Below are 8004 nucleotides of genomic sequence, written 5' to 3'. Positions count from 1 at the left end.
TATATATATATATATATATTTGTATTGATTTCAGAGAGAAGAAGGGAGAGAAAGAGAGAGAGAGAAACATCAATGATGAGAGTCATTGATCGGCTGCCTCCTGCACGCCCCCTGCTGGGGATAAAGCCTGCAACCTAATTGAACCTCAATCTCCTGGATCATTCATAAGTCAATGCTCAACCACTGATCCACGCCGGCCAGGCCATTCAAGCATTTAATTAGTAAATAAACCCATGGGTCACCATTCAGATGCCAGGTACCATCAAACTCGCACTCCCGTGGGAAACAAACATTACAGTAGGTGTCCTATGCTATGCTGGGGAAGCCCAAGGTTTCTGTGGTACCTGCAGGGGATCTGGGATGGCCTCCACAGCAGAAGTAGGTCTGGTGAGGAGGGTGTGTGCACCCGTGTGTGCATGTGGGCGTGTGCAGGCGGGCATGGGTGTGCTTGAATGAGAGCACAACCACAGGCATCCTCCACCTGAGGTGGGAACTGGGGAAAGGGCAAGAAATGTGTGTAGTAGCAGCAGAGAGTATTTATCAGAAATACAAGAAGTAAGATAAGCAGTGTCCAGATCATCCTGTTCTTTTGCGTCTGCTTACAGGTTGGGCCCTGATTCCTTTCATAACATTCCCATGTGTGCATTTCGTGTGCTTCATCCATGGCCAGTTCTTCTGTGTCAGGGAAGCAGCCCCACGGGGGCGCTCCTGTTTCCAGTAGGCACTTAATAATGTTTGTTGCATCAACAAAGGACTACCCACCTCAGAGGGACAGTCACAGATGGCTTCATCTCATTCCTTCCTGAAATACGGTGGCTGCTGGACTGGATCCCTGAAATGGAGCAGCAGCTGCTCAGTGAAGCGGCGCCGTCACGACTGTGAGGAGGGCAAATGGGGAACTCAGTGCCCGTAAAATCCACGGCGGGAGAGCAGGTCGGGGGCGCGCTGCTCGGCCAGGCCGGGCACTGCCTGCTGCCCCAGAGGGCGCCCTGCGTGGGTGTCTGTCATTTCCTCCCTCTCCCCATCAGAGTCCTCGCCATCACCGGCACCACGTTTACTGATAAGGTACCTCCAGCGGTGTCGGCATCCTCCAGAATGTTAGACACATTTACTCTGGGCTTTTCTAAATGAGCTGAGAGTTGCGCACAAGACTGCCTACTGATAGACAGCTTCATAATAGGTAGACAGCCTGCCAAGGGGAAGGCTTCTTTACAAAGTAACTTGCAAATTAGGGCACAGTAATGGCTCAATAGTCACCTGCTTCTGATGGCCCCTGTAGCTAAGCAGGATGTGAGCCAAATCCCTGACATGACAGCCAGTGGGAGTCACTCCTAACGCAGGTGTGAGGACCTCGCCTGAACGGGGCTATGTGAGGGAACAGAGCCTCTGCTCTCCCACGGATGAGACGTGCGAGCCAAGGTTTTGATTTGTCACGCTGTGGAGATGCCCGCCCGAGGGCTGACCTGAAGATGACTGGGGGATCAGTAAGCCCTCTGGTTCTTGACTTGCTGGCTGTTTTTAAGTGACTTATTTGGATTCTCTGGGAAAACGAAGAGGAAAGCATCGTACCTACTTCATACCAGCCCAAAATCTTTGAAAATTTACCAAAAATGCAAATGTTCAAGCTCCTTGGAAGGAGACAGCATATGTGGAGACAAGAAGCAGTAGTTCATATCTGACAGCCCGAGAATGACGGATCATTACATTTCAAAGCAGCTAGTTGACTAAAGAGCGTGTTGCCCTTTCTACCCAACACACAGATGGCTGCCTTCCTGCCTCTTACACTCTGTTCTTGCCCAGTTGCCTCCCTCCCCTGGTCCTCTGCTCTTGTATGAATGGACCACGGCCTCCCTCCCCTGGTCCTCTGCTCTTGTATGAATGGACCACGGCCTCCCTCCCCTGGTCCTCTGCTCTTGTATGAATGGACCACGGCCTCCCTCCCCTGGTCCTCTGCTCTCGTATGAATGGACCACGGCCTCCCTCCCCTGGTCCTCTGCTCTCGTATGAATGGACCACGGCCTCCCTCCCCTGGTCCTCTGCTCTTGTATGAATGGACCACGGCCTCCCTCCCCTGGCCCTCTGCTCTTGTATGAATGGACCACGGCCTCCCTCCCCTGGTCCTCTGCTCTCGTATGAATGAACCACAACCTCCTTCCCCTGGTCCTCTGCTCTTGTATGAATGAACCACAACCTCCTTCCCCTGGTCCTCTGCTCTTGTATGAATGAACCACAACCTCCTTCCCCTGGTCCTCTGCTCTTGTATGAATGAACCACAACCTCCTTCCCCTGGTCCTCTGCTCTTGTATGAATGGACCACGGCCTCCCTCCCCTGGTCCTCTGCTCTTGTATGAATGGACCACGGCCTCCCTCCCCTGGTCCTCTGCTCTTGTATGAATGGACCACGGCCTCCCTCCCCTGGTCCTCTGCTAATAGATGTCAGTGCCCGCAATTTTTGTCAACATCAGAAAGCATCGGATGCATCTTATGGAAAGAAAGCTGAGGGAAGGCAGGGCGACCCCCGGGCTCCACCAGCTGACACCTCACGCATGTCCTTCCCCCTCTCGCCCATGGCATTACGGGGTCTGTGCAGTGCAGGCCTCGGGGTGACCACATAGCGGACCGTTCTCTCTTTTCCTTTTTACTCTGCCCTCCGCCAACTATGGCTCCTAGCATTTTAATGTCATGAGGGAAGATTTAAAGAATTAAAAAAATAAATTCTACTTAACAGCGGTCTTCTCCTGGAGATGTAAATATTCATAAACATATCAGCTCCTTTAGTCCCATCACAAATAGAACTGCCAACGACACCCCTGCTGCCTTAGGCATTGTTCTAATAAGTTAGGAGCAGGGGAGTGAAAGGGGATATTTTTAACTTTAGAATTTTTTTCCCAAAAGCCATTGTGAAGTGTCCTGCTGGGAACGGAGCTGGAAAGAAGCTGTTTTCTAGAAACCGAGAAGGCTTCAAGCAGAGCTGTAGGTCAGATCTGAAACGACGATGGAGACAAGGTGATCCTATCTTGCGTTTGCAGAACACGGGCCCCATGGAGGGTGATCAGGGAAACAAAACCCGATCCCAGCTCCCGGTGCCCAGGGCGAAGGTGCGAGTCCACCTTCTCAGCAGAAGGGGCCGCCTCAGCCTGAGCAGGACCTGCGGCTTTCCCGCGAACCCTGGAGGGGCGAGGGGACGGAGCCCGCGTGCTCCTGAGCCTCTTCTCTAGTCGCTGGGGAATCTTTGTGCAGAGGCAGCTATTATACTGCGGTTTCTCAACGGTGGAGCCACAGCTACATTATCTGGGCCTAAGTCCTTGATAAACATGTTTCCTTGATTTGGTTGTTATTTATTATTCAATAACTGTCTTATTAAACTTAAATTAATGGGGGATTTGGGAGACATCCCTGAATGCTGCTTCCACTGGTTTCTCTGGAGGGAAATCTGCCAGGTCTTCCGTAACCCCCAGCTCGGGGATGGCACCGTAGCCACGTACATCACCTGGGCCTCAGCCCTAAGTCTGTCGCAGCTGGAAACAGAGCCTGGCCATGGCTGGCCCGCTGGTCACCAGCCATCCCTCACTGGGCTAAACCTCCCCGGCCCTGGCTCTGCTCCTCCCCCTGTGCCCACCCTCAGGGAGCCTGTGAAAGATTACAGCTCGGAGGCAGGCAGGGTGTGAGAAAAAGAAGGGATTAGAGAGAATAGATTCATGAGAAGACAGATAACAGAGTTGTTGGGGCTCTGTTAATTAAAAAGCAGCAATTTGTCTGAATTCTGAATGTGAGGAACCCCTGGGAGATATTAGTCGGGCTTCCTAGGAGAATGGAACGTGCTCAGTTTCCAAGCTGTACCGCGTTGCAGCCTGAGACTGTGGGAGGTTCCCGCCTGCTTGTCCTTGTTCAGAACCCTGAGCACCCTTGAGGGGCCAAGGCCACAGGGTCGCTGCCCCCACCCTCCCGCCCCTCCCAGGCACTTACAAGGCTTGGGGTCCAGGCTTCTGAAAGAAGTTAAGACTCGCATCTTCCCCCCAAATACTGTCCTGCGATAAAGGGCGTCAACAAGGGATGTCAAATGCTGGACTAACACTAATAATAACACCGAGCACTTATTCCAGGCCAGGCGCTGTCCTAGCTGCTTTACGTAACTAACTCGTTTTAATTCTCGCAATTAAACTCTGTGAAGCAAACACTTATTGTCTGCATTTCATCTGAGAAGAAACAAGATACAGACAAGCACACTGAAACTCTACCGGCTAATGAAAGGTGGAAGGAAGTCTCAAACCCAAGCAGAGTGATGGCAGGGCCGCTTGTCAACCTGCCCTCCGTGGGCCGTCCAGGAACTAATTACCACTTTTGAGAGATTTCTAAACCCCAGAAAAGAAAGCAGCCCACACAGGCCACTCAGAGCCACAACCAAACCCTGGGGACAGCAGCAGTGCGAGCCGGGCGGGAGTGGCCCTCGCCACAGTGCCGGCGGGTTCATCTGTGACGGTTGCCTTCAGATCCTGAAAGTCCCTCTTCATCTATAGCATTTACGTATTTGGGGAAAAAATACCATTTTTCTATGAATTCATGGTTCCTACCAACAGGATGTCCCAGGACAAAAAACTATACAAAATGAGGACACACGACTGATACCGAGAGAAGCTCTGCTGTTAGGCCAGAGGGACACTGTCACTCCCGACGAAGCCCAGGACTCTGTGCTCCTGGGTCTCTCAGGCCCGGCTTTTAGAAACTGTTTGGAACACGATTCCTGGGCGCCTATGGTGACGACTGTGGGTGTGGACCATGACGTGGCAAGTCAGCTGGTGCCGTTAATAACGGTGTGTTTAAAAGTCTCCATGATCTCACTTTACAAAAACTCATAAACAGATAAATGTTCCCCACTGAGTCAGGATTCAGAGCATCGTTAAACACCAATCTTTAGTTAAAAGTTATTTCTCGGGAGCCTGCTACTGTGAGCATGACAGATACAACAGTAAACAGCCCAGAAAGCAATCGCTGCCCTCATGGGGCTTACGGTGCAGTGCTGTCCTTCAACTATGGACCTGCCCGTGAGTGTGAGGTTGGATCCTGTGTGACTCCAGCTGCCCCAGATCGCCCTCTATTGCTTTAGGAGACCAGACAGTAACTGGGAAGGTTACCAGGGACACAGTGTAGCAGGCGCTAGGCAAGCTGGTCTGCAGCCCCAGCAGGTGGCATGAGCCCTGGCCTTGGGGTCAGAAGATCTGGACATGTCTGGCCTCCCGCAACCGACAGCGGACCGTGAGCAAGCTGCTTAGCTTCCATGGCCCTCAGTCTTTGGCTGTAAAATGAAGGAAATAACACCTGCGGCATCTATCTGAAAAGGTTGTGTAAGCTCAAAGCAAAACCAAACCAAATGGAGGCAGACTGCGGGTGTGCTGAGAATCCACGGACTAGCATGCAAACGCGAGGTGGGTGCAGACATCGATAAAACAAGGTTGCGGAAACTGAGAAAAACACACGCGGTCTTATAGCCGACCTGCTTTTCCCGCAAGGGGCAGGGCAGAGTCCTCCCAGGGGCTGGCTTCCCTCCTCCTTTGCTCTCCCTCTGTGTGGGCTACTTGATGTGTCAGCTTGCAGAGGCTGATCCCCAGCCCCCTGGGTCCTTTTCTGGTGTGTTTCAGGTTATCTGGGCTTCAAGGGAGCTTCTCTCAGGAGAACTGGAGGGCAGAGGGGGGCAGCTGGCATTTTGCAGCTCACAGGATTTTCTCTCCCAGTTACTCAGTCACACACTAATCAAGGTGCTGCTGTGGGCCATTTACAGATCTGCTTGAAGTCCCCAGTGAGTGACTTTAAGTTAATCAAAAAGGAGACAGTCTAGGTGGGCCTGACCTCACCAGTCAGGGGTTTTAAAAGGAGGCCCTGGCCTTCCCTGAGGGAGACTGCACACCAGGCTCGGCGGCTGCTCTCCCTTCCCCAGACCTCCCTTCCCGATTGCCGCCTTCGGACAGCAAGCTTTAGCTCATGCCAGCGGGGCTCTAGCTGCCTGAGGAGTTTCCCTTCGCAGCTACCCACCCTCAGAACTTTGGACTTCCTCAGGTAGCACCCATTGCGGCGTAAGCCATTTCTTACAAAAATTATGTATACAGTGCGGCCAGCAGCACTCACTGTTTGAGTGTCGACCCATGAACCAGGAGATCAGGGTTCGATTTCTGGTCAAGGTACATGCCTGGGTTGCAGTCTCGATCCCCAGTGGGGGGCATGCAGGAGGCAGCCAATCGATCTATGATTCTCTCTCACCATTGATGTTTTTATCTCTCTCCCTCTCCCTTCCTCTCTCTGATATCAATAAAAACATATTTTAAAAAATTATATATATAGAAATATATATACCTCCTCCTGCTCCTGCTGCTTGGGTGGATCCTGACTGAGACACGTCCCTGTTTGCTTGTCCAGTGGTTTGCCTGTAGGGGTAGTATTGTTACCAGCCATTGCTGTACTTACACATAAAGGAAATTGGTCATCGGTGACCTTGGGAGGCACATGCCTCTAGCACATCACATGCTGGAGGGCTGCGGTTAGCAGCTACGCCCATCTCTGCATAGAAATTAATAAAGCTCAGCAAGGCAAAGCCCAGTGATGACTTGTTTAGAAATCAAGGACTACTCAGGACATGGACTCTTGGCTTCCTGGGTGCAGTGCTCCCTTCCTACTTATTGGGGTTTTCATTGTGAAATTAGTGGTCTGCCAGCTGTTTTTGCCAGTGCAGCTTGCCCTGAGCAATCAAGATAGATGGCCAGCTCAGGTAAGTTTGTGCAACAATCCCAGCAAGAGAAACGCTAAATCAATCTATTGGGGAAATATTAATGCTCTCATTAGGAGGCTTAATTATTCACATCAGCCTCTGGTACTTTCTATGACATTAATTCCACTTCTGACTGCAGAGCAATTGCTCTTCTCAAACTTGCAAGACACCCAACAGGTGCTCTCAGTTCCTAGAATGTTAAAATATTTTGTACACAGCCGGAGAGATCAATCTCAGACTAGCCTCTCCTCCTCCACACACACACACACCCACAGCTTATTTCCTCTGCATATTCAGACTAAAGGACATCATTTCTTCCTTGCACACTCAGACTTATATCCCCTCTTTTCCCCATTCAAAATAATAGCAATAAAAACAAACCCACACACATTGATTTCTGTACCAAGCACTGTTTTAAATGCCTAAATATATCAACTGATGCTCAGTCTCTATGAGATAGCGCTGTTTCACTATCCATATATTACCAGTAAGGGACTGAGGCCCAGACGATCGGCATCTTGCCTGCAGTCACCTAAGGAAAGGAGGGGTTGGATTTGAACCATCCAGCCCGGCTCTGCAGTCCGCACCCTTGATCTTGATGGTGAAGTGTCGCTTCCCATCTGGGATACTTACTGCTCCACACTTCTCTTCCATGTACCCAACCATGGACTAGGCAAGTGCTTTCTTTTAAAGCCTCGAAATGCCTGGGGAGAAGGCGTTAAGTTTACTTAGGACAAGATCCAGCTTCCTGACTTTTTGTTATAAGCCTCCCCGCACAATCATTCCACAAAACTGAAATTTATTTGTCTGCAATTAGAGGCCCTTCAGCATCCTCACGTGAACAGGCTACACAATGTGGAATTTCAAGTTGTCTGTAAGGATGGAGCCCTGTTTGTCTCCGCGCACCTGAGAGCTTTCCAGACGGCAGTTGCCACAGGCATCCAGTGTCAGAGCAAATGCACCCAAACAGCTTTCTGTCCTGTTCCTGTCTTTCCCCAGAGCTCTGCCTCACCTTACAGACGGCAGAGGAAAGAAACCCCAGGGGGAGAAAAAGCAGAGCTTCCTTAGAATTTGTGGGGATTTCAGTTCTGGCGAAACCTTCAGGTTCTTCCCCTCAGGGGACATCACAGAGAGAACTGGGGTTTTTTGTACCAAGGCAGTTTTCTTCCCTTTGAATAAATAACATCACAGATACTATTCTGAAGAGAAGAACATTAATCGAATGCACTATTTCCAAATAAACAAAG

The sequence above is a fragment of the Miniopterus natalensis genome, chromosome 20 (genome assembly GCF_054644295.1).
Source record: "Miniopterus natalensis isolate mMinNat1 chromosome 20, mMinNat1.hap1, whole genome shotgun sequence".
Classification (NCBI taxonomy): domain Eukaryota; kingdom Metazoa; phylum Chordata; class Mammalia; order Chiroptera; family Miniopteridae; genus Miniopterus; species Miniopterus natalensis.
This window is presented reverse-complemented; position numbering follows the sequence as displayed.